At 47.8% G+C, this 24,086-nt stretch overlaps 3 pseudogenes; all 3 read left to right on the plus strand.

The window, feature by feature from the left end:
* On the plus strand, nucleotides 1–947 carry LOC129782990 (NADH-ubiquinone oxidoreductase chain 2-like; annotated as a pseudogene).
* A 10,451-nt stretch (nucleotides 948–11,398) lies between these two features.
* Nucleotides 11,399–12,346, plus strand: LOC129782991 (NADH-ubiquinone oxidoreductase chain 2-like; annotated as a pseudogene).
* A 10,450-nt stretch (nucleotides 12,347–22,796) lies between these two features.
* Nucleotides 22,797–23,744, plus strand: LOC129782992 (NADH-ubiquinone oxidoreductase chain 2-like; annotated as a pseudogene).
* Nucleotides 23,745–24,086: the final 342 nt, after the last annotated feature.

Below are 24,086 nucleotides of genomic sequence, written 5' to 3' on the forward strand. Positions count from 1 at the left end.
ATGAGCCCCGTCACAAAACTAACGTTCTCCTTAAGCCTTCTACTAGGAACAACCATCACAATTTCAAGCAACCACTGACTGCTAGCCTGGCCTGGCCTAGAAATCAACACCCTTGCCATTATCCCCTTCCTTTCAAAATCACACCACCCTCGAGCTATGGAAGCTGCAATCAAATACTTTCTCGTCCAAGCAACCGCCTCCGCATTAATCCTCTTCTCAAGCACAATCAACGCACAGTTCACCGGACAATGAGACATTCCGCGACTAAGCCACCCAACAGCCTCCCTACTACTAACTACAGCAGTCGCAATAAAACTAGGCCTAGTACCCTTTCACTTCTGATGTCCAGAGGTCATACGAGGCTCACCTATAACCACTGCCCTACTCGTCTCTACATGAATAAAACTCCCCCCACTCACTCTTCTTTTCTTAACTGCCCCCTCACTGAACCCACTCCTACTGACAACCGTGGCCATTGCATCCGCAGCCATCGGAGGGCCAACAGGACTCAACCAAACACAAATCCGAAAAGTCCTAGCTTTCTCATCGATCGCCCACCTAGGCTGAATAACCATCATCCTCATATACAACCCCAAGCTAACATTAATAACCTTCTACCTATACTCCTTAAGAACCGCCTCCATTTTCTTAGCCCTCAACACAACCAACTCCTCAAAACTATCCACAATAATAACCTCCTGAACAAAAATACCATCACTAAACGCATCCTTGACGCTAGCACTACTATCCCTAGCCGGCCTGCCCCCACTCACTGGCTTTTTACCAAAATGACTCATTATCCAGGAACTAACTAAGCAAGAGATATCAACCGCAGCCATAATTATTTCAATACTCTCCCTACTAGGTTTATTTTTCTACCTACGCCTTGCATATTGCTCCACAATCACACTCCCACCAAACACTACAAGCTTCATAAAACAATGATACAATAACAAATCCACAGGCACACCAATTGCTACCTTAATTTCTCTGTCAGTCCTCCTTCTCCCCCCTTCTCCCGCAATCCTGACCGTTACCTAAGAAACTTAGGATCCCCTGCCTACCAAACCGAAGGCCTTCAAAGCCTTAACTAAGAGTTAAATCCTCTTAGTTTCTGCCCACACCACTAAGGCCCGCAGGACACTAAACCTGCACCATCTAAATGCAACGCAGATACTCTAATGCAGCTAGGGCCTCCACGATAAGCCTAGACAGACGGGCCTCGATCCCATAAACTTCTAATTAACAGCTAGACGCTCAAACCAACAAGCTTCTGTCTACCAGACTCCGGCACACTCTCAGCGTACATCAATGAGTTTGCAACTCAACATGAACTTCACCACAGAGTCGATAAGAAGGGGAATTCAACCTCTGTAAAAAGGACTACAGCCTAACGCCTAAACACTCAGCCATCTGACCCGTGACCTTCATCAACCGATGACTATTTTCAACAAACCACAATGACATCGGCACCCTATAGCTACTCTTCGGAGCATGGGCAGGCATAGCCGAGTACCGCCCTCAGCCTCCTTATTCGAGCAGAACTTGGCCAACCAGGAACTCTCCTAGGAGACGACCAAATCTACAATGTCATCATCACCGCCCATGCCTTCGTAAGAATCTTCTTCACAGTTATAGCCATTATAATCGAAGGGTTTGGAAACTGACTAGTCCCCCTTATAATTGGAGCCCCAGACATAGCATTCCCCCGCATAAACAACATCAGTTTCTGAACTACTTCCTCCGTCCTTCCTACTGCTCCTAGCGTCCTCCACAGTAGAAGCTGGAGTCGGAACAGGATGAACCATATACCCGCCCCTAGCAGGCAACCTAGCCCATGCTGGCGCCTCAGTAGACCTAGCCATCTTCTCCCTACACCTCGCAGGTGTGTCTTCCATCTTAGGGGCCATCAACTTTAACACAACAGCCATTAACATAACCCCCCCTGCCTTATCGCAATATCCAACTCCCCTATTCGTATGATCCGTACTCCTATTGCCCTCACTTCCAGTCCTGGCCGCCGGCATCACCATACTACTGACCGACCGAAACCTAAACACTACATTCTTTGACCCCGCTGGAGGGGGAGACCCCATTCTCTACCAGCACCTGTTCTGATTCTTTGGCCACCAGGAAGTTTACATCTTAATCCTTCCCGGCTTTGGAATCATCTCACATGTTGTAACGTATTACGCAGGCAAAAAAGAACCATTCGGCTACATAGGAATAGTCTGAGCTATACTATCGATTGGATTCCTGGGCTTTGTCGTATGAGCCCACCACATATTCACTGTAGGAATAGACGTAGACAGCCGAGCATACTTCATCTCCGCCACTATAATCATCGCCATCCCATCCGGCATTCAGGTATTCAGCTGACTAGCCACACCACACGGAGGCACCATCAAATGAGATCCACCGATACTGTGAGCCTTGGGCTTCATCTTCCTCTTCACACTTGCCAATGAGGTGTCGGTGGAATTGGTGGTCAGCCTTGATTACTGCGTAATCCATCCCGTGGATCTAAAAAGAATTTTATATATATATAATATTGTACGCACATACATACATATATATATTATATAGGGCCAGGTAGGACAGGCCACCGCTTCTGTCTCGTGCCCTAAGTAACTGCCTACTGCCAGTATTGGCACTGACTCACCAGCGGTCAGCTACAAGCACTTCTGCTCTTCAGCAGAGCACAAGCATTCCTCTGCTTTGAGAAGAGAGCATTGTGCTCATGAAACATTGAAAAGACTGACTTCTATGCCTCTCCAGCTATAACCAAGAGAATCCTTCCTTCTCCGCACCAAAAAAATTAATGCTGACTTTTCAAGGATGCTATGGATGAGGTTCATAACCAAGGGGTGTCATCCACCTGGCCACACAATTTGTCTCCTGCAAGTTCGATTAAGCATGCCAAGACATCCTATGGATGTGACAAACACCTCATCACCTCTGCTCTGTTGCCCCTTCTTCCCCCAGTTTCTTACTGGAACTAGTAACTCCAGCTCACCAGTTCCTTGAGCATGGCTTCAATCGGTTCCTGAGCCACATGCACATCTTCTGTAGGTCCTTCCAAAGTGATGTTTTCCTGTGGCGAGCAGCCTCACAGTTTGCCCTCTTGCCTGTGATAACAATTGTCGCCCAGTTGCTGTTCTTTGCTGGGAGATCAATTTTGGTGTTGCTTTCTTTACGGATCTGCCACAAAGGGAAAAAAAAAAAAAATCATCTCAGAAGCGTCCCATGTCAGAAGAAAAACCCTCGCAGGCTATATTGGACACCACCAATGGGCAGGAGAGAGCATCCAGTGGGATTTTGCTGCAGGCAGTGATCATCACGAGCACTTGAGTTAGGAGCAATATCTCACCTTCTTGATGTTGGCACCTCCTTTCCCTACGATGTTCTTGTGGAACTGTTTGCAGATGGGGACAGAAATAGAAAAGCTGTTTTCAACCTAAGGGAGAAAGGAAGGGAGAACTGAAGATTACACTGTCGTGGCAAGGGAGGCCCGACTTCAGGAACTCTGATAAACGAGCTTTTGAAAAGAGGCTTAGACCCAAGGAAGTTCTCTATACGAGGGACTTGTAAGACTAAACAAAGGCAAGGACGTTCCCCTATAGCCTTCCCATAACAGGTACTACCCCCGGCCTCCATTCAGCCAAAAGAGCGTCGACAGCTCCCTCCTCTTGAGGTGTTTTAGCTCTACCCAAGCCAGTAGAGCTCTGCTTTGCCCCAGGGTTATCCAGGCACGTAGGAGGGAAGTGCAGGCAGAAGACCTCCTTACCAGGTCTGCCACCGTCTTTTGCATGTACTCGGTGCACTTCTCCACCTCGTTTTTGGGACCTCGGAGTTGGACGATGTCACTCTTGTGTGCAGGGTCTGGGAAGTTGATGATAACCTGCAGGAGCGGTCATTTATAGTTAGCTCAAGCAAAAGCAAGAACCCTTGTGTCAGACACATGCAAAGGTTGGGGGGATCCTACACATGCCCTTTTCCCATTCAGAAAAGGGGAACCGTGTTAGCGGCCTCTGGCTAAAAGAACTATCTTCTCAGGCACTTGCGCTACAGAGCCACTAAAGTTACGACTTCTGTGACGACAGGCCTACTACCCATGTAGGAAATAACCCCTCTGGATTCCTCCTCTCCTACCAAGCCTTACCTCTGGGAATTGCTCCCGGATTTCCCAGATCCGCTCAGCCTTCTGCCCAGTGATGGTCCGGTGGAATTTCTGCTCAACGATTAGGTCCGCAGCATGTTCATTTTCCTGACGGGAACAGAGGGCACACTGAGTGTTCAGCCGGAGAGCCATCTACTTTGACTTAGCGGTTTGCTGCCCGACGGTTTACTTGCCAGCACTGTCCCTCTTTTCTCCAGACCAAATTCACTCTGCGTTGACAGAGAAGGGCTACCCGAGGGAACAGGGGAAGACATTTGTGAAGAGGAACTTGCACTTGTCCTGAGATCCAAGTGCTCCGTGGGCAAGGGGCACACACTCGCACCAGAAGGTTACAAGGGAACACGAGAGCCCAAACTCTGCAGTCTCCCAAACATCACATCCTACCCACTCACCATACGGGAAGCGAATTCCAGCAGCTCTTTCTTGGCCTCTGGGACCCCCTTTGGGTCTCCTTCAATTCTGATCGGGTTGCTCTTCTCGTTGTCCGGGGGAATGCGCACAGACACCTTGTACAGATCCTTCATCCTGTTCACTTCGAGGCAAGGACTGTGGTGACGCCGTCTGCTAGGCAAAGACCTGGAAGCAAGGCACCTTGATTATCGCTGCTCAGAGGCTGTTGAAGAAGTAAAGCCGCCTCTGGGAAGGGCTCAGTGGGGTAGGGTTGAGCCAGGGGAAATTGCCTCTTCCCCCTGGAGTTCAGCGAGAGCAGGCCTGTGCCACACGAGAGCCTGTCCAAGTAAATACCGTGGCATCTACAGAGCCCATTGTTCCCTTGTCAGAGCGAGGCGTGTTTCTTCCCCAAACAGTATCACATTTAGAGCAGAGGATAATCGTTCCTTTCTACCCCAAACTCTTGGCTGGGGACACGTTGCAGTGCTATCAAACTAGCAGACCGCAACAAGGCTTTAGCGTTGGCCATATTCTACTGCCGGTGCTGTAGCACCTTCCTCCAGAGGCCAGACCACACTGCTCCTCCTCCAGCTGACACCCTCTCCCACAAGCCACAGGGCTATTTAACCGCTTAGCGGGAACCAGCTACACCTGCACATCGTCCATGTCAATCAACCCACTGCCTCTGAGGCAAGGCCACAGCTGCGTGTTATCAATGCTAATCAACCCACCGCCTTCATTCCTCTACAGGGAGAAGCTCACCAAGCACATTTCCACCACCCACAACTGGCTGCTAAAATGTCATTCGCACAGAGCAACGTGTGGAAAAAAAAAAAAAAAAAAAAAAATCCTCCAGGACACATCAAAGTAATTCCACTACTGTTCAGGCTCCCAAGGTACTTTCACCCGTTAAAGCCATCGCAAGGCCTGACGGCCCATTTCTCTCCTTGTACCACCACCACTCCAGAAAAGCAGAGGAAATGTGATGGAGACAGCACACTGGGTGAGCTACAGAGCCCCTGATACCATCTCCTAAACACGAAGAGTGTGAGCATGGGAAGGACTAGAAAGGCACTCCACTTACCGTTTAGCTGCTTTCTTGCCAATGAGGTGTCGGTGGAATTGGTGGTCAGCCTTGATTATTGCGTAATCCGTCCCGTGGATCTAAAAAGAATTATATTTTTTATATCTATATATGTATGTATGTACATTATTTTATATTAGAATATATAGGGCCAGGTAGGGCAGGCCACCGCTTCTGTCTCGTGCCCTAAGTAACTGCCTACTGCCAGTATTGGCACTGACTCACCAGCGGTCAGCTACAAGCACTTCTGCTCTTCAGCAGAGCACAAGCATTCCTCTGCTTTGAGAAGAGAGCATTGTGCTCATGAAACATTGAAAAGACTGACTTCTATGCCTCTCCAGCTATAACCAAGAGTATCCTTCCTTCCCCGCACCAAAGAAATTAATGCTGACTTTTCAAGGATGCTATGGATGAGGTTCATAACCAAGGGGCGTCATCCACCTGGCCACACAATTTGTCTCCTGCAAGTTCGATTAAGCATGCCAAGACATCCTATGGATGTGACAAACACCTCATCACCTCTGCTCTGTTGCCCCTTCTTCCCCCAGCTCCTGTTCTCCTTCATAATACCTAGTTGTTCTCTCATTATGAATCCTCCCTTCCCCTTATCAGTGTCAATGGAATCATCGTTCCATGGACAATGAGTCGTCCCGTTCCCCCGCTTGGTCCGAGAGTATTACCTCTGTTCAGTGGCTTGATCCAGGGTGATAGTGCTCATTCTAGGCGCTGTAAAAAGCGAAATCTATATCCTATGTCCTGATTTTGGGTAGCTAACATTAATGCAAAACAGTAATCCTCACACAGTTTTTATTTCATTCTGTAGCGTCGGTGTCGCTATCAGCTGCCTGCGGTAAAGGTTCACGGAAAGGTCTGACATTCTTCGCTGGGATCCATCTAGGTCCTTTTTCTGTAGAGACACAAGCATAACCTTTTCCCCGTGTAACAAGAGGTTATGGTCCCATAATTTTACCTGTTTCTGCATCTCGGACCGATACCGGGCCTTTAACCCGTGCCTCGACGGAGGTAGCTGCAGTGAAACGTCGACCTATCGGTGGGCCGTTATCTATTCAAGAACAATTCAAAAAATTAAAAACATACAACGCTTTCTGTAACCGTTCCTCGGGAATAGCCATGCCCATTCCCCCTTTTTGTTGTTGTCATAAACGTTTCAGAGACCGATGAGACCCTTCAATGAGAGATCGACCGGTGGGGGAATGAGCAATGCCGGTAATATGAGTTCTACCCCATAGGGCAAAAGAGGTTTTTACAGTTGTTGAAACGTAAAGATAAAGACCGATAACGGTCCAGCTTAAGGGGATACCTAAAGCAGCAAAAGCACGCATTAAATGTCTACGAACAGCTCGTGCCTTTTCTCCTGTGTGACACGAGGCAACCAAGGCACCTGAAAATGTATCAATGGAAGAGTGGATATATTTAAGGCTACCAAATTCAGAATCCTGCGTGACATCTGTTTGCCCTAACGGTAGGCTTTGTAATCCTCTAGGATTAACTCCTGCAGCAACTGATGGGAAAGAATGTTTTTGACAATCGGGACAGACAGCAATAATACTTGATGCTTGTTGAGCAGCAAGGCCAAACTGTCGCTTAAGAGCTCCAGCGTTTCGATGGAAAAAAAAGAGTGACTTCGCTTAGCTTGTGCAATACGGTCTGGCAGTACTTGAACTGGTCACGGCAATAGGTCAGCTCGTCGATTGCCTTCTGCAAGAAAACCAGGTAGCGAGGTATGAGACCTAATATGCATAACAAAATAAGGCGCAGATCGAGAGTCCAAAAGGAAAATAAGTTCCTGTAACAGGGTAAAGGGTTGTGAATGCGAAACACTCCGCAGCACAGAAGCTTCAGCTCGTGGAACAATACCTGCAACATAAGCAGAATCAGTAACAAGGTGGAGCGGTACATTCCATTCTCGGAAAACACGAACAACTGCATTCAGTTCTCCTGTTTGAGGTGAACCGGAGACCGTCTCTATGTCCGAATCCCATTGCCTCCGTTGATCATCCCACCACAGAAGAACAGATTTATGCGATTGGCCCAATCCATCTGTAAACACAGTAAGCGCCGGTAAGGGTTGTTCGCTTCTTCTGGGTTTAACATCAGACGAAAATCAACGTTAAACAGTTTGTGTGAAGGTGGATGGGAAGTTATTCGACCTGTATGTTCTCGCCCGGCACCTCCCCGGGACCTACAGCTTGACAAACTATTGCTGTACAATTCAACCACGAGAACCTCTAACACCTTTACCGCTCAAACCTAGCCTTCTCCTTAACATCTTATCTATCCCATAAACACCACCTACCCAAAACCTCAGCACTAAAATCATATTAACCCAAACCCCCCATACACACACGCCCCTAAGACTATAGGCGCCCAAACAGCCAACGAAACCAACAAAACCAACGAAACCACGTCCCCGTAGCTTACAATCCAAAGCGTGGCACTGAAGATGCCAAGATGGCGTCCAATATGAAAGCCGAGGACAAAAGACTTAGCCCTAACCTTACGGTTGGCTCCTGCTAGACCTAGACGTGCAAGTATCTGCGGCCCAGTGTAAATGCCCTAGGCCTCCTGCTAAGACCGAAGGAGCAGGCATCAGGCACACGCTACCAACTGTAGCCCAAGACGCCTTGCTCAGCCACACCCCCACGGGCACTCAGCAGTAATTAACAGTAAGCAAGAAGCGCAAGCTTGACTTAGTCACGGCAGCCTTCAGGGTTGGTAAATCTCGTGCCAGCCGCCGCGGTCACACCAGAAACCCAAGCCAACAGTCACACGGCGTAGAGAGCGGACCAGAGCCTGTCAGAATAACTAGGAAACCGAAACACAACTAAGCTGTCGCAAGCCCGAGATACCCCTAAGGCCAACCGAAAGATGATCCTAGTAAACCTGACTGCAGCCAATGAAGAGACGGGACGCAGCTTGATGCAAGCAAATGTCAATGCGTTGTGCAGAAGCACGAGGTCTTATACGCTTGCAGAAGCTGCGCGTTTTAAACCAATTGCTTCTTGAGGCTAAGCCTTGCATACTAGGCAATCCCTGATTGGTGGTTAACTACCGGCACTTAACAGCAAGGTGTTACCTTTCCTTGGCGCCATCCGTCTCCCACTCCCCTGTGCTCTGTAAACATGCCCCATCATGTTGTTAATTGTTGTCTAGACAAGCTCGAGCACACTCCCCTCAGCTGACCGATTGCCACGCGTGGTCCTAGTTTCCAGCCCGCTCCTGCACCTCCCCCTTCCTGTTGCACAAAAGAACCTTGGAAAGCGAACGAGGAAAAACAAGGCCTAAGCAACAGAACAAATAAAAAACCAACTAAGACATATTATCACTGTCAAAATAACCCACTGCCTTTGTTCCGTACAATTCTACAATTTCCCCTTTTTGTTTTTGAACAGCTAGTACCAGGTTTGCCATGTTCCGCAGGGCCCTTGCAAACATGACAGCAACCAAGGTAATAGCAAACAAACAATACTGCCAATCGAGGGAATGGATGCCAGAAAAGGCTGAAATTTTCTCAGATTTTGATAACATGTTGCTGCAGTGGGGCGCCTAAAATCCACGCAGCACATACCATCAAAATCCTCACAGCCACGTCCTTGAACCAACAACAAAAAGCAGCGGCAATTTTGACTCACATGCTTAACTGCCTACCAAACAAGGTGATTTAACTCTTTAATGCTTTCCCTGCTGTTACTCTGCATAAGAGAAGAACCGCTGCGACACGTTCCCATCCTAGCCTCCTACTACATTAGCATCTACAGAAAGACAATGCTCGACATGCAAAGTGTAAACAACATCACCTTCTTTTGGATTAAGGTTATACGTAGGCGGAAGGGCACACCAAACAAGAACCGTTTCCGTCAAAAAGTTCGAAACATAGCATGCCTTCTCTGAACATACCTCTGGGGTCATCCCCTTCATTCCCTCCTTTTGATGCAAAGAGAGACACTTTACCCTAACAGAGAAGCCCCTGTTTACATCTCTGAGCCAGGACACAAGCCGCAGCTGTGCGCGCCACCAGGCTCAGGGCAGAAACCACTCCTGTAGTTACCTAACTATATATCTCGACAAGCGTGCAGACACCTATTAAACACTAAACAACCATGTTTATCGTTCCTGTTCTCCTTCATAATACCTAGTTGTTCTCTCATTATGAATCCTCCCTTCCCCTTATCAGTGTCAATGGAATCATCGTTCCATGGACAATGAGTCGTCCCGTTCCCCCGCTTGGTCCGAGAGTATTACCTCTGTTCAGTGGCTTGATCCAGGGTGATAGTGCTCGTTCTAGGCGCTGTAAAAAGCGAAATCTATATCCTATGTCCTGATTTTGGGTAGCTAACATTAATGCAAAACAGTAATCCTCACACAGTTTTTATTTCATTCTGTAGCGTCGGTGTCGGTATCAGCTGCCTGCGGTAAAGGTTCACGGAATGGTCTGACATTCTTCGCTGGGATCCATCTAGGTCCTTTTTCTGTAGAGACACAAGCATAACCTTTTCCCCGTGTAACAAGAGGATATGGTCCCATAATTTTACCTGTTTCTGCATCTCGGACCGATACCGGGCCTTTAACCCGTGCCTCGACGAAGGTAGCTGCAGTGAAACGTCGACCTATCGGTGGGTCGTTATCTATTCAAGAACAATTCAAAAAATTAAAAACATACAACGCTTTCTGTAACCGTTCCTCGGGAATAGCCATGCCCATTCCCCCTTTTTGTTGTTGTCATAAACGTTTCAGAGACCGATGAGACCCTTCAATGAGAGATCGACCGGTGGGGGAATGAGCAATGCCGGTAATATGAGTTCTACCCCATAGGGCAAAAGAGGTTTTTACAGTTGTTGAAACGTAAAGATAAAGACCGATAACGGTCCAGCTTAAGGGGATACCTAAAGCAGCAAAAGCACGCATTAAATGTCTACGAACAGCTCGTGCCTTTTCTCCTGTGTGACACGAGGCAACCAAGGCACCTGAAAATGTATCAATGGAAGAGTGGATATATTTAAGGCTACCAAATTCAGAATCATGCGTGACATCTGTTTGCCCTAACGGTAGGCTTTGTAATCCTCTAGGGTTAACTCCTGCAGCAACTGATGGGAAAGAATGTTTTTGACAATCGGGACAGACAGCAATAATACTTGATGCTTGTTGAGCAGCAAGGCCAAACTGTCGCTTAAGAGCTCCGGCGTTTCGATGGAAAAAAAGAGTGACTTCGCTTAGCTTGTGCAATACGGTCTGGCAGTACTTGAACTGGTCACGGCAATAGGTCAGCTCGTCGATTGCCTTCTGCAAGAAAACCAGGTAGCGAGGTATGAGACCTAATATGCATAACAAAATAAGGCGCAGATCGAGAGTCCAAAAGGAAAATAAGTTCCTGTAACAGGGTAAAGGGTTGTGAATGCGAAACACTCCGCAGCACAGAAGCTTCAGCTCGTGGAACAATACCTGCAACATAAGCAGAATCAGTAACAAGGTGGAGCGGTACATTCCATTCTCGGAAAACACGAACAACTGCATTCAGTTCTCCTGTTTGAGGTGAACCGGAGACCGTCTCTATGTCCGAATCCCATTGTCTCCGTTGAAAACCTTAGGAAGACAGGAATTGAACCTGCACAGAAGAGATCAAAGCGCTCCATACTCCCCTTATATTACTTCCCAGTAGGGTCAGCTAAACAAAAGCTATCGGGCCCATACCCCGAAAATGATGGTTTAACCTCTTCCTCTACTAAATGAGCCCCGTCACAAAACTAACGTTCTCCTTAAGCCTTCTACTAGGAACAACCATCACAATTTCAAGCAACCACTGACTGCTAGCCTGGCCTGGCCTAGAAATCAACACCCTTGCCATTATCCCCTTCCTTTCAAAATCACACCACCCTCGAGCTATGGAAGCTGCAATCAAATACTTTCTCGTCCAAGCAACCGCCTCCGCATTAATCCTCTTCTCAAGCACAATCAACGCACAGTTCACCGGACAATGAGACATTCCGCGACTAAGCCACCCAACAGCCTCCCTACTACTAACTACAGCAGTCGCAATAAAACTAGGCCTAGTACCCTTTCACTTCTGATGTCCAGAGGTCATACGAGGCTCACCTATAACCACTGCCCTACTCGTCTCTACATGAATAAAACTCCCCCCACTCACTCTTCTTTTCTTAACTGCCCCCTCACTGAACCCACTCCTACTGACAACCGTGGCCATTGCATCCGCAGCCATCGGAGGGCCAACAGGACTCAACCAAACACAAATCCGAAAAGTCCTAGCTTTCTCATCGATCGCCCACCTAGGCTGAATAACCATCATCCTCATATACAACCCCAAGCTAACATTAATAACCTTCTACCTATACTCCTTAAGAACCGCCTCCATTTTCTTAGCCCTCAACACAACCAACTCCTCAAAACTATCCACAATAATAACCTCCTGAACAAAAATACCATCACTAAACGCATCCTTGACGCTAGCACTACTATCCCTAGCCGGCCTGCCCCCACTCACTGGCTTTTTACCAAAATGACTCATTATCCAGGAACTAACTAAGCAAGAGATATCAACCGCAGCCATAATTATTTCAATACTCTCCCTACTAGGTTTATTTTTCTACCTACGCCTTGCATATTGCTCCACAATCACACTCCCACCAAACACTACAAGCTTCATAAAACAATGATACAATAACAAATCCACAGGCACACCAATTGCTACCTTAATTTCTCTGTCAGTCCTCCTTCTCCCCCCTTCTCCCGCAATCCTGACCGTTACCTAAGAAACTTAGGATCCCCTGCCTACCAAACCGAAGGCCTTCAAAGCCTTAACTAAGAGTTAAATCCTCTTAGTTTCTGCCACCACCACTAAGGCCCGCAGGACACTAAACCTGCACCATCTAAATGCAACTCAGATACTCTAATTCAGCTAGGGCCTCCACGATAAGCCTAGACAGACGGGCCTCGATCCCATAAACTTCTAATTAACAGCTAGACGCTCAAACCAACGAGCTTCTGTCTACCAGACTCCGGCACACTCTCAGCGTACATCAATGAGTTTGCAACTCAACATGAACTTCACCACAGAGTCGATAAGAAGGGGAATTCAACCTCTGTAAAAAGGACTACAGCCTAACGCCTAAACACTCAGCCATCTGACCCGTGACCTTCATCAACCGATGACTATTTTCAACAAACCACAATGACATCGGCACCCTATAGCTACTCTTCGGAGCATGGGCAGGCATAGCCGAGTACCGCCCTCAGCCTCCTTATTCGAGCAGAACTTGGCCAACCAGGAACTCTCCTAGGAGACGACCAAATCTACAATGTCATCATCACCGCCCATGCCTTCGTAAGAATCTTCTTCACAGTTATAGCCATTATAATCGAAGGGTTTGGAAACTGACTAGTCCCCCTTATAATTGGAGCCCCAGACATAGCATTCCCCCGCATAAACAACATCAGTTTCTGAACTACTTCCTCCGTCCTTCCTACTGCTCCTAGCGTCCTCCACAGTAGAAGCTGGAGTCGGAACAGGATGAACCATATACCCGCCCCTAGCAGGCAACCTAGCCCATGCTGGCGCCTCAGTAGACCTAGCCATCTTCTCCCTACACCTCGCAGGTGTGTCTTCCATCTTAGGGGCCATCAACTTTAACACAACAGCCATTAACATAACCCCCCCTGCCTTATCGCAATATCCAACTCCCCTATTCGTATGATCCGTACTCCTATTGCCCTCACTTCCAGTCCTGGCCGCCGGCATCACCATACTACTGACCGACCGAAACCTAAACACTACATTCTTTGACCCCGCTGGAGGGGGAGACCCCATTCTCTACCAGCACCTGTTCTGATTCTTTGGCCACCAGGAAGTTTACATCTTAATCCTTCCCGGCTTTGGAATCATCTCACATGTTGTAACGTATTACGCAGGCAAAAAAGAACCATTCGGCTACATAGGAATAGTCTGAGCTATACTATCGATTGGATTCCTGGGCTTTGTCGTATGAGCCCACCACATATTCACTGTAGGAATAGACGTAGACAGCCGAGCATACTTCATCTCCGCCACTATAATCATCGCCATCCCATCCGGCATTCAGGTATTCAGCTGACTAGCCACACCACACGGAGGCACCATCAAATGAGATCCACCGATACTGTGAGCCTTGGGCTTCATCTTCCTCTTCACACTTGCCAATGAGGTGTCGGTGGAATTGGTGGTCAGCCTTGATTACTGCGTAATCCATCCCGTGGATCTAAAAAGAATTTTATATATATATAATATTGTACGCACATACATACATATATATATTATATAGGGCCAGGTAGGACAGGCCACCGCTTCTGTCTCGTGCCCTAAGTAACTGCCTACTGCCAGTATTGGCACTGACTCACCAGCGGTCAGCTACAAGCACTTCTGCTCTTCAGCAGAGCACAAGCATTCCTCTGCTTTGAGAAGAGAGCATTGTGCTCATGAAACATTGAAAAGACTGACTTCTATGCCTCTCCAGCTATAACCAAGAGAATCCTTCCTTCTCCGCACCAAAAAAATTAATGCTGACTTTTCAAGGATGCTATGGATGAGGTTCATAACCAAGGGGTGTCATCCACCTGGCCACACAATTTGTCTCCTGCAAGTTCGATTAAGCATGCCAAGACATCCTATGGATGTGACAAACACCTCATCACCTCTGCTCTGTTGCCCCTTCTTCCCCCAGTTTCTTACTGGAACTAGTAACTCCAGCTCACCAGTTCCTTGAGCATGGCTTCAATCGGTTCCTGAGCCACATGCACATCTTCTGTAGGTCCTTCCAAAGTGATGTTTTCCTGTGGCGAGCAGCCTCACAGTTTGCCCTCTTGCCTGTGATAACAATTGTCGCCCAGTTGCTGTTCTTTGCTGGGAGATCAATTTTGGTGTTGCTTTCTTTACGGATCTGCCACAAAGGGAAAAAAAAAAAAAATCATCTCAGAAGCGTCCCATGTCAGAAGAAAAACCCTCGCAGGCTATATTGGACACCACCAATGGGCAGGAGAGAGCATCCAGTGGGATTTTGCTGCAGGCAGTGATCATCACGAGCACTTGAGTTAGGAGCAATATCTCACCTTCTTGATGTTGGCACCTCCTTTCCCTACGATGTTCTTGTGGAACTGTTTGCAGATGGGGACAGAAATAGAAAAGCTGTTTTCAACCTAAGGGAGAAAGGAAGGGAGAACTGAAGATTACACTGTCGTGGCAAGGGAGGCCCGACTTCAGGAACTCTGATAAACGAGCTTTTGAAAAGAGGCTTAGACCCAAGGAAGTTCTCTATACGAGGGACTTGTAAGACTAAACAAAGGCAAGGACGTTCCCCTATAGCCTTCCCATAACAGGTACTACCCCCTGCCTCCATTCAGCCAAAACAGCGTCGACAGCTCCCTCCTCTTGAGGTGTTTTAGCTCTACCCAAGCCAGTAGAGCTCTGCTTTGCCCCAGGGTTATCCAGGCACGTAGGAGGGAAGTGCAGGCAGAAGACCTCCTTACCAGGTCTGCCACCGTCTTTTGCATGTACTCGGTGCACTTCTCCACCTCGTTTTTGGGACCTCGGAGTTGGACGATGTCACTCTTGTGTGCAGGGTCTGGGAAGTTGATGATAACCTGCAGGAGCGGTCATTTATAGTTAGCTCAAGCAAAAGCAAGAACCCTTGTGTCAGACACATGCAAAGGTTGGGGGGATCCTACACATGCCCTTTTCCCATTCAGAAAAGGGGAACCGTGTTAGCGGCCTCTGGCTAAAAGAACTATCTTCTCAGGCACTTGCGCTACAGAGCCACTAAAGTTACGACTTCTGTGACGACAGGCCTACTACCCATGTAGGAAATAACCCCTCTGGATTCCTCCTCTCCTACCAAGCCTTACCTCTGGGAATTGCTCCCGGATTTCCCAGACCCGCTCAGCCTTCTGCCCAGTGATGGTCCGGTGGAATTTCTGCTCAACGATTAGGTCCGCAGCATGTTCATTTTCCTGACGGGAACAGAGGGCACACTGAGTGTTCAGCCGGAGAGCCATCTACTTTGACTTAGCGGTTTGCTGCCCGACGGTTTACTTGCCAGCACTGTCCCTCTTTTCTCCAGACCAAATTCACTCTGCGTTGACAGAGAAGGGCTACCCGAGGGAACAGGGGAAGACATTTGTGAAGAGGAACTTGCACTTGTCCTGAGATCCAAGTGCTCCGTGGGCAAGGGGCACACACTCGCACCAGAAGGTTACAAGGGAACACGAGAGCCCAAACTCTGCAGTCTCCCAAACATCACATCCTACCCACTCACCATACGGGAAGCGAATTCCAGCAGCTCTTTCTTGGCCTCTGGGACCCCCTTTGGGTCTCCTTCAATTCTGATCGGGTTGCTCTTCTCGTTGTCCGGGGGAATGCGCACAGACACCTTGTACAGATCCTTCATCCTGTTCACTTCGAGGCAAGGACTGTGGTGACGCCGTCTGCTAGGCAAAGACCTGGAAGCAAGGCACCTTGATTATCGCTGCTCAGAGGCTGTTGAAGAAGTAAAGCCGCCTCTGGGAAGGGCTCGGTGGGGTAGGGTTGAGCCAGGGGAAATTGCCTCTTCCCCCTGGAGTTCAGCGAGAGCAGGCCTGTGCCACACGAGAGCCTGTCCAAGTAAATACCGTGGCATCTACAGAGCCCATTGTTCCCTTGTCAGAGCGAGGCGTGTTTCTTCCCCAAACAGTATCACATTTAGAGCAGAGGATAATCGTTCCTTTCTACCCCAAACTCTTGGCTGGGGACACGTTGCAGTGCTATCAAACTAGCAGACCGCAACAAGGCTTTAGCGTTGGCCATATTCTACTGCCGGTGCTGTAGCACCTTCCTCCAGAGGCCAGACCACACTGCTCCTCCTCCAGCTGACACCCTCTCCCACAAGCCACAGGGCTATTTAACCGCTTAGCGGGAACCAGCTACACCTGCACATCGTCCATGTCAATCAACCCACTGCCTCTGAGGCAAGGCCACAGCTGCGTGTTATCAATGCTAATCAACCCACCGCCTTCATTCCTCTACAGGGAGAAGCTCACCAAGCACATTTCCACCACCCACAACTGGCTGCTAAAATGTCATTCGCACAGAGCAACGTGTGGAAAAAAAAAAAAAAAAAAAAAAATCCTCCAGGACACATCAAAGTAATTCCACTACTGTTCAGGCTCCCAAGGTACTTTCACCCGTTAAAGCCATCGCAAGGCCTCACGGCCCATTTCTCTCCTTGTACCACCACCACTCCAGAAAAGCAGAGGAAATGTGATGGAGACAGCACACTGGGTGAGCTACAGAGCCCCTGATACCATCTCCTAAACACGAAGAGTGTGAGCATGGGAAGGACTAGAAAGGCACTCCACTTACCGTTTAGCTGCTTTCTTGCCAATGAGGTGTCGGTGGAATTGGTGGTCAGCCTTGATTATTGCGTAATCCGTCCCGTGGATCTAAAAAGAATTATATTTTTTATATCTATATATGTATGTATGTACATTATTTTATATTAGAATATATAGGGCCAGGTAGGGCAGGCCACCGCTTCTGTCTCGTGCCCTAAGTAACTGCCTACTGCCAGTATTGGCACTGACTCACCAGCGGTCAGCTACAAGCACTTCTGCTCTTCAGCAGAGCACAAGCATTCCTCTGCTTTGAGAAGAGAGCATTGTGCTCATGAAACATTGAAAAGACTGACTTCTATGCCTCTCCAGCTATAACCAAGAGTATCCTTCCTTCCCCGCACCAAAGAAATTAATGCTGACTTTTCAAGGATGCTATGGATGAGGTTCATAACCAAGGGGTGTCATCCACCTGGCCACACAATTTGTCTCCTGCAAGTTCGATTAAGCATGCCAAGACATCCTATGGATGTGACAAACACCTCATCACCTCTGCTCTGTTGCCCCTTCTTCCCCCAGCTCCTGTTCTCCTTCATAATACCTAGTTGTTCTCTCATTATGAATCCTCCCTTCCCCTTATCAGTGTCAATGGAATCATCGTTCCATGGACAATGAGTCGTCCCGTTCCCCCGCTTGGTCCGAGAGTATTACCTCTGTTCAGTGGCTTGATCCAGGGTGATAGTGCTCATTCTAGGCGCTGTAAAAAGCGAAATCTATATCCTATGTCCTGATTTTGGGTAGCTAACATTAATGCAAAACAGTAATCCTCACACAGTTTTTATTTCATTCTGTAGCGTCGGTGTCGCTATCAGCTGCCTGCGGTAAAGGTTCACGGAAAGGTCTGACATTCTTCGCTGGGATCCATCTAGGTCCTTTTTCTGTAGAGACACAAGCATAACCTTTTCCCCGTGTAACAAGAGGTTATGGTCCCATAATTTTACCTGTTTCTGCATCTCGGACCGATACCGGGCCTTTAACCCGTGCCTCGACGGAGGTAGCTGCAGTGAAACGTCGACCTATCGGTGGGCCGTTATCTATTCAAGAACAATTCAAAAAATTAAAAACATACAACGCTTTCTGTAACCGTTCCTCGGGAATAGCCATGCCCATTCCCCCTTTTTGTTGTTGTCATAAACGTTTCAGAGACCGATGAGACCCTTCAATGAGAGATCGACCGGTGGGGGAATGAGCAATGCCGGTAATATGAGTTCTACCCCATAGGGCAAAAGAGGTTTTTACAGTTGTTGAAACGTAAAGATAAAGACCGATAACGGTCCAGCTTAAGGGGATACCTAAAGCAGCAAAAGCACGCATTAAATGTCTACGAACAGCTCGTGCCTTTTCTCCTGTGTGACACGAGGCAACCAAGGCACCTGAAAATGTATCAATGGAAGAGTGGATATATTTAAGGCTACCAAATTCAGAATCCTGCGTGACATCTGTTTGCCCTAACGGTAGGCTTTGTAATCCTCTAGGATTAACTCCTGCAGCAACTGATGGGAAAGAATGTTTTTGACAATCGGGACAGACAGCAATAATACTTGATGCTTGTTGAGCAGCAAGGCCAAACTGTCGCTTAAGAGCTCCAGCGTTTCGATGGAAAAAAAAGAGTGACTTCGCTTAGCTTGTGCAATACGGTCTGGCAGTACTTGAACTGGTCACGGCAATAGGTCAGCTCGTCGATTGCCTTCTGCAAGAAAACCAGGTAGCGAGGTATGAGACCTAATATGCATAACAAAATAAGGCGCAGATCGAGAGTCCAAAAGGAAAATAAGTTCCTGTAACAGGGTAAAGGGTTGTGAATGCGAAACACTCCGCAGCACAGAAGCTTCAGCTCGTGGAACAATACCTGCAACATAAGCAGAATCAGTAACAAGGTGGAGCGGTACATTCCATTCTCGGAAAACACGAACAACTGCATTCAGTTCTCCTGTTTGAGGTGAACCGGAGACCGTCTCTATGTCCGAATCCCATTGCCTCCGTTGATCATCCCACCACAGAAGAACAGATTTATGCGATTGGCCCAATCCATCTGTAAACACAGTAAGCGCCGGTAAGGGTTGTTCGCTTCTTCTGGGTTTAACATCAGACGAAAATCAACGTTAAACAGTTTGTGTGAAGGTGGATGGGAAGTTATTCGACCTGTATGTTCTCGCCCGGCACCTCCCCGGGACCTACAGCTTGACAAACTATTGCTGTACAATTCAACCACGAGAACCTCTAACACCTTTACCGCTCAAACCTAGCCTTCTCCTTAACATCTTATCTATCCCATAAACACCACCTACCCAAAACCTCAGCACTAAAATCATATTAACCCAAACCCCCCATACACACACGCCCCTAAGACTATAGGCGCCCAAACAGCCAACGAAACCAACAAAACCAACGAAACCACGTCCCCGTAGCTTACAATCCAAAGCGTGGCACTGAAGATGCCAAGATGGCGTCCAATATGAAAGCCGAGGACAAAAGACTTAGCCCTAACCTTACGGTTGGCTCCTGCTAGACCTAGACGTGCAAGTATCTGCGGCCCAGTGTAAATGCCCTAGGCCTCCTGCTAAGACCGAAGGAGCAGGCATCAGGCACACGCTACCAACTGTAGCCCAAGACGCCTTGCTCAGCCACACCCCCACGGGCACTCAGCAGTAATTAACAGTAAGCAAGAAGCGCAAGCTTGACTTAGTCACGGCAGCCTTCAGGGTTGGTAAATCTCGTGCCAGCCGCCGCGGTCACACCAGAAACCCAAGCCAACAGTCACACGGCGTAGAGAGCGGACCAGAGCCTGTCAGAATAACTAGGAAACCGAAACACAACTAAGCTGTCGCAAGCCCGAGATACCCCTAAGGCCAACCGAAAGATGATCCTAGTAAACCTGACTGCAGCCAATGAAGAGACGGGACGCAGCTTGATGCAAGCAAATGTCAATGCGTTGTGCAGAAGCACGAGGTCTTATACGCTTGCAGAAGCTGCGCGTTTTAAACCAATTGCTTCTTGAGGCTAAGCCTTGCATACTAGGCAATCCCTGATTGGTGGTTAACTACCGGCACTTAACAGCAAGGTGTTACCTTTCCTTGGCGCCATCCGTCTCCCACTCCCCTGTGCTCTGTAAACATGCCCCATCATGTTGTTAATTGTTGTCTAGACAAGCTCGAGCACACTCCCCTCAGCTGACCGATTGCCACGCGTGGTCCTAGTTTCCAGCCCGCTCCTGCACCTCCCCCTTCCTGTTGCACAAAAGAACCTTGGAAAGCGAACGAGGAAAAACAAGGCCTAAGCAACAGAACAAATAAAAAACCAACTAAGACATATTATCACTGTCAAAATAACCCACTGCCTTTGTTCCGTACAATTCTACAATTTCCCCTTTTTGTTTTTGAACAGCTAGTACCAGGTTTGCCATGTTCCGCAGGGCCCTTGCAAACATGACAGCAACCAAGGTAATAGCAAACAAACAATACTGCCAATCGAGGGAATGGATGCCAGAAAAGGCTGAAATTTTCTCAGATTTTGATAACATGTTGCTGCAGTGGGGCGCCTAAAATCCACGCAGCACATACCATCAAAATCCTCACAGCCACGTCCTTGAACCAACAACAAAAAGCAGCGGCAATTTTGACTCACATGCTTAACTGCCTACCAAACAAGGTGATTTAACTCTTTAATGCTTTCCCTGCTGTTACTCTGCATAAGAGAAGAACCGCTGCGACACGTTCCCATCCTAGCCTCCTACTACATTAGCATCTACAGAAAGACAATGCTCGACATGCAAAGTGTAAACAACATCACCTTCTTTTGGATTAAGGTTATACGTAGGCGGAAGGGCACACCAAACAAGAACCGTTTCCGTCAAAAAGTTCGAAACATAGCATGCCTTCTCTGAACATACCTCTGGGGTCATCCCCTTCATTCCCTCCTTTTGATGCAAAGAGAGACACTTTACCCTAACAGAGAAGCCCCTGTTTACATCTCTGAGCCAGGACACAAGCCGCAGCTGTGCGCGCCACCAGGCTCAGGGCAGAAACCACTCCTGTAGTTACCTAACTATATATCTCGACAAGCGTGCAGACACCTATTAAACACTAAACAACCATGTTTATCGTTCCTGTTCTCCTTCATAATACCTAGTTGTTCTCTCATTATGAATCCTCCCTTCCCCTTATCAGTGTCAATGGAATCATCGTTCCATGGACAATGAGTCGTCCCGTTCCCCCGCTTGGTCCGAGAGTATTACCTCTGTTCAGTGGCTTGATCCAGGGTGATAGTGCTCGTTCTAGGCGCTGTAAAAAGCGAAATCTATATCCTATGTCCTGATTTTGGGTAGCTAACATTAATGCAAAACAGTAATCCTCACACAGTTTTTATTTCATTCTGTAGCGTCGGTGTCGGTATCAGCTGCCTGCGGTAAAGGTTCACGGAATGGTCTGACATTCTTCGCTGGGATCCATCTAGGTCCTTTTTCTGTAGAGACACAAGCATAACCTTTTCCCCGTGTAACAAGAGGATATGGTCCCATAATTTTACCTGTTTCTGCATCTCGGACCGATACCGGGCCTTTAACCCGTGCCTCGACGAAGGTAGCTGCAGTGAAACGTCGACCTATCGGTGGGTCGTTATCTATTCAAGAACAATTCAAAAAATTAAAAACATACAACGCTTTCTGTAACCGTTCCTCGGGAATAGCCATGCCCATTCCCCCTTTTTGTTGTTGTCATAAACGTTTCAGAGACCGATGAGACCCTTCAATGAGAGATCGACCGGTGGGGGAATGAGCAATGCCGGTAATATGAGTTCTACCCCATAGGGCAAAAGAGGTTTTTACAGTTGTTGAAACGTAAAGATAAAGACCGATAACGGTCCAGCTTAAGGGGATACCTAAAGCAGCAAAAGCACGCATTAAATGTCTACGAACAGCTCGTGCCTTTTCTCCTGTGTGACACGAGGCAACCAAGGCACCTGAAAATGTATCAATGGAAGAGTGGATATATTTAAGGCTACCAAATTCAGAATCATGCGTGACATCTGTTTGCCCTAACGGTAGGCTTTGTAATCCTCTAGGGTTAACTCCTGCAGCAACTGATGGGAAAGAATGTTTTTGACAATCGGGACAGACAGCAATAATACTTGATGCTTGTTGAGCAGCAAGGCCAAACTGTCGCTTAAGAGCTCCGGCGTTTCGATGGAAAAAAAGAGTGACTTCGCTTAGCTTGTGCAATACGGTCTGGCAGTACTTGAACTGGTCACGGCAATAGGTCAGCTCGTCGATTGCCTTCTGCAAGAAAACCAGGTAGCGAGGTATGAGACCTAATATGCATAACAAAATAAGGCGCAGATCGAGAGTCCAAAAGGAAAATAAGTTCCTGTAACAGGGTAAAGGGTTGTGAATGCGAAACACTCCGCAGCACAGAAGCTTCAGCTCGTGGAACAATACCTGCAACATAAGCAGAATCAGTAACAAGGTGGAGCGGTACATTCCATTCTCGGAAAACACGAACAACTGCATTCAGTTCTCCTGTTTGAGGTGAACCGGAGACCGTCTCTATGTCCGAATCCCATTGTCTCCGTTGAAAACCTTAGGAAGACAGGAATTGAACCTGCACAGAAGAGATCAAAGCGCTCCATACTCCCCTTATATTACTTCCCAGTAGGGTCAGCTAAACAAAAGCTATCGGGCCCATACCCCGAAAATGATGGTTTAACCTCTTCCTCTACTAAATGAGCCCCGTCACAAAACTAACGTTCTCCTTAAGCCTTCTACTAGGAACAACCATCACAATTTCAAGCAACCACTGACTGCTAGCCTGGCCTGGCCTAGAAATCAACACCCTTGCCATTATCCCCTTCCTTTCAAAATCACACCACCCTCGAGCTATGGAAGCTGCAATCAAATACTTTCTCGTCCAAGCAACCGCCTCCGCATTAATCCTCTTCTCAAGCACAATCAACGCACAGTTCACCGGACAATGAGACATTCCGCGACTAAGCCACCCAACAGCCTCCCTACTACTAACTACAGCAGTCGCAATAAAACTAGGCCTAGTACCCTTTCACTTCTGATGTCCAGAGGTCATACGAGGCTCACCTATAACCACTGCCCTACTCGTCTCTACATGAATAAAACTCCCCCCACTCACTCTTCTTTTCTTAACTGCCCCCTCACTGAACCCACTCCTACTGACAACCGTGGCCATTGCATCCGCAGCCATCGGAGGGCCAACAGGACTCAACCAAACACAAATCCGAAAAGTCCTAGCTTTCTCATCGATCGCCCACCTAGGCTGAATAACCATCATCCTCATATACAACCCCAAGCTAACATTAATAACCTTCTACCTATACTCCTTAAGAACCGCCTCCATTTTCTTAGCCCTCAACACAACCAACTCCTCAAAACTATCCACAATAATAACCTCCTGAACAAAAATACCATCACTAAACGCATCCTTGACGCTAGCACTACTATCCCTAGCCGGCCTGCCCCCACTCACTGGCTTTTTACCAAAATGACTCATTATCCAGGAACTAACTAAGCAAGAGATATCAACCGCAGCCATAATTATTTCAATACTCTCCCTACTAGGTTTATTTTTCTACCTACGCCTTGCATATTGCTCCACAATCACACTCCCACCAAACACTACAAGCTTCATAAAACAATGATACAATAACAAATCCACAGGCACACCAATTGCTACCTTAATTTCTCTGTCAGTCCTCCTTCTCCCCCCTTCTCCCGCAATCCTGACCGTTACCTAAGAAACTTAGGATCCCCTGCCTACCAAACCGAAGGCCTTCAAAGCCTTAACTAAGAGTTAAATCCTCTTAGTTTCTGCCACCACCACTAAGGCCCGCAGGACACTAAACCTGCACCATCTAAATGCAACGCAGATACTCTAATGCAGCTAGGGCCTCCACGATAAGCCTAGACAGACGGGCCTCGATCCCATAAACTTCTAATTAACAGCTAGACGCTCAAACCAACGAGCTTCTGTCTACCAGACTCCG

Source organism: Falco peregrinus, chromosome 21, assembly GCF_023634155.1.
Source record: "Falco peregrinus isolate bFalPer1 chromosome 21, bFalPer1.pri, whole genome shotgun sequence".
NCBI classification, from domain to species: Eukaryota; Metazoa; Chordata; class Aves; order Falconiformes; family Falconidae; genus Falco; species Falco peregrinus.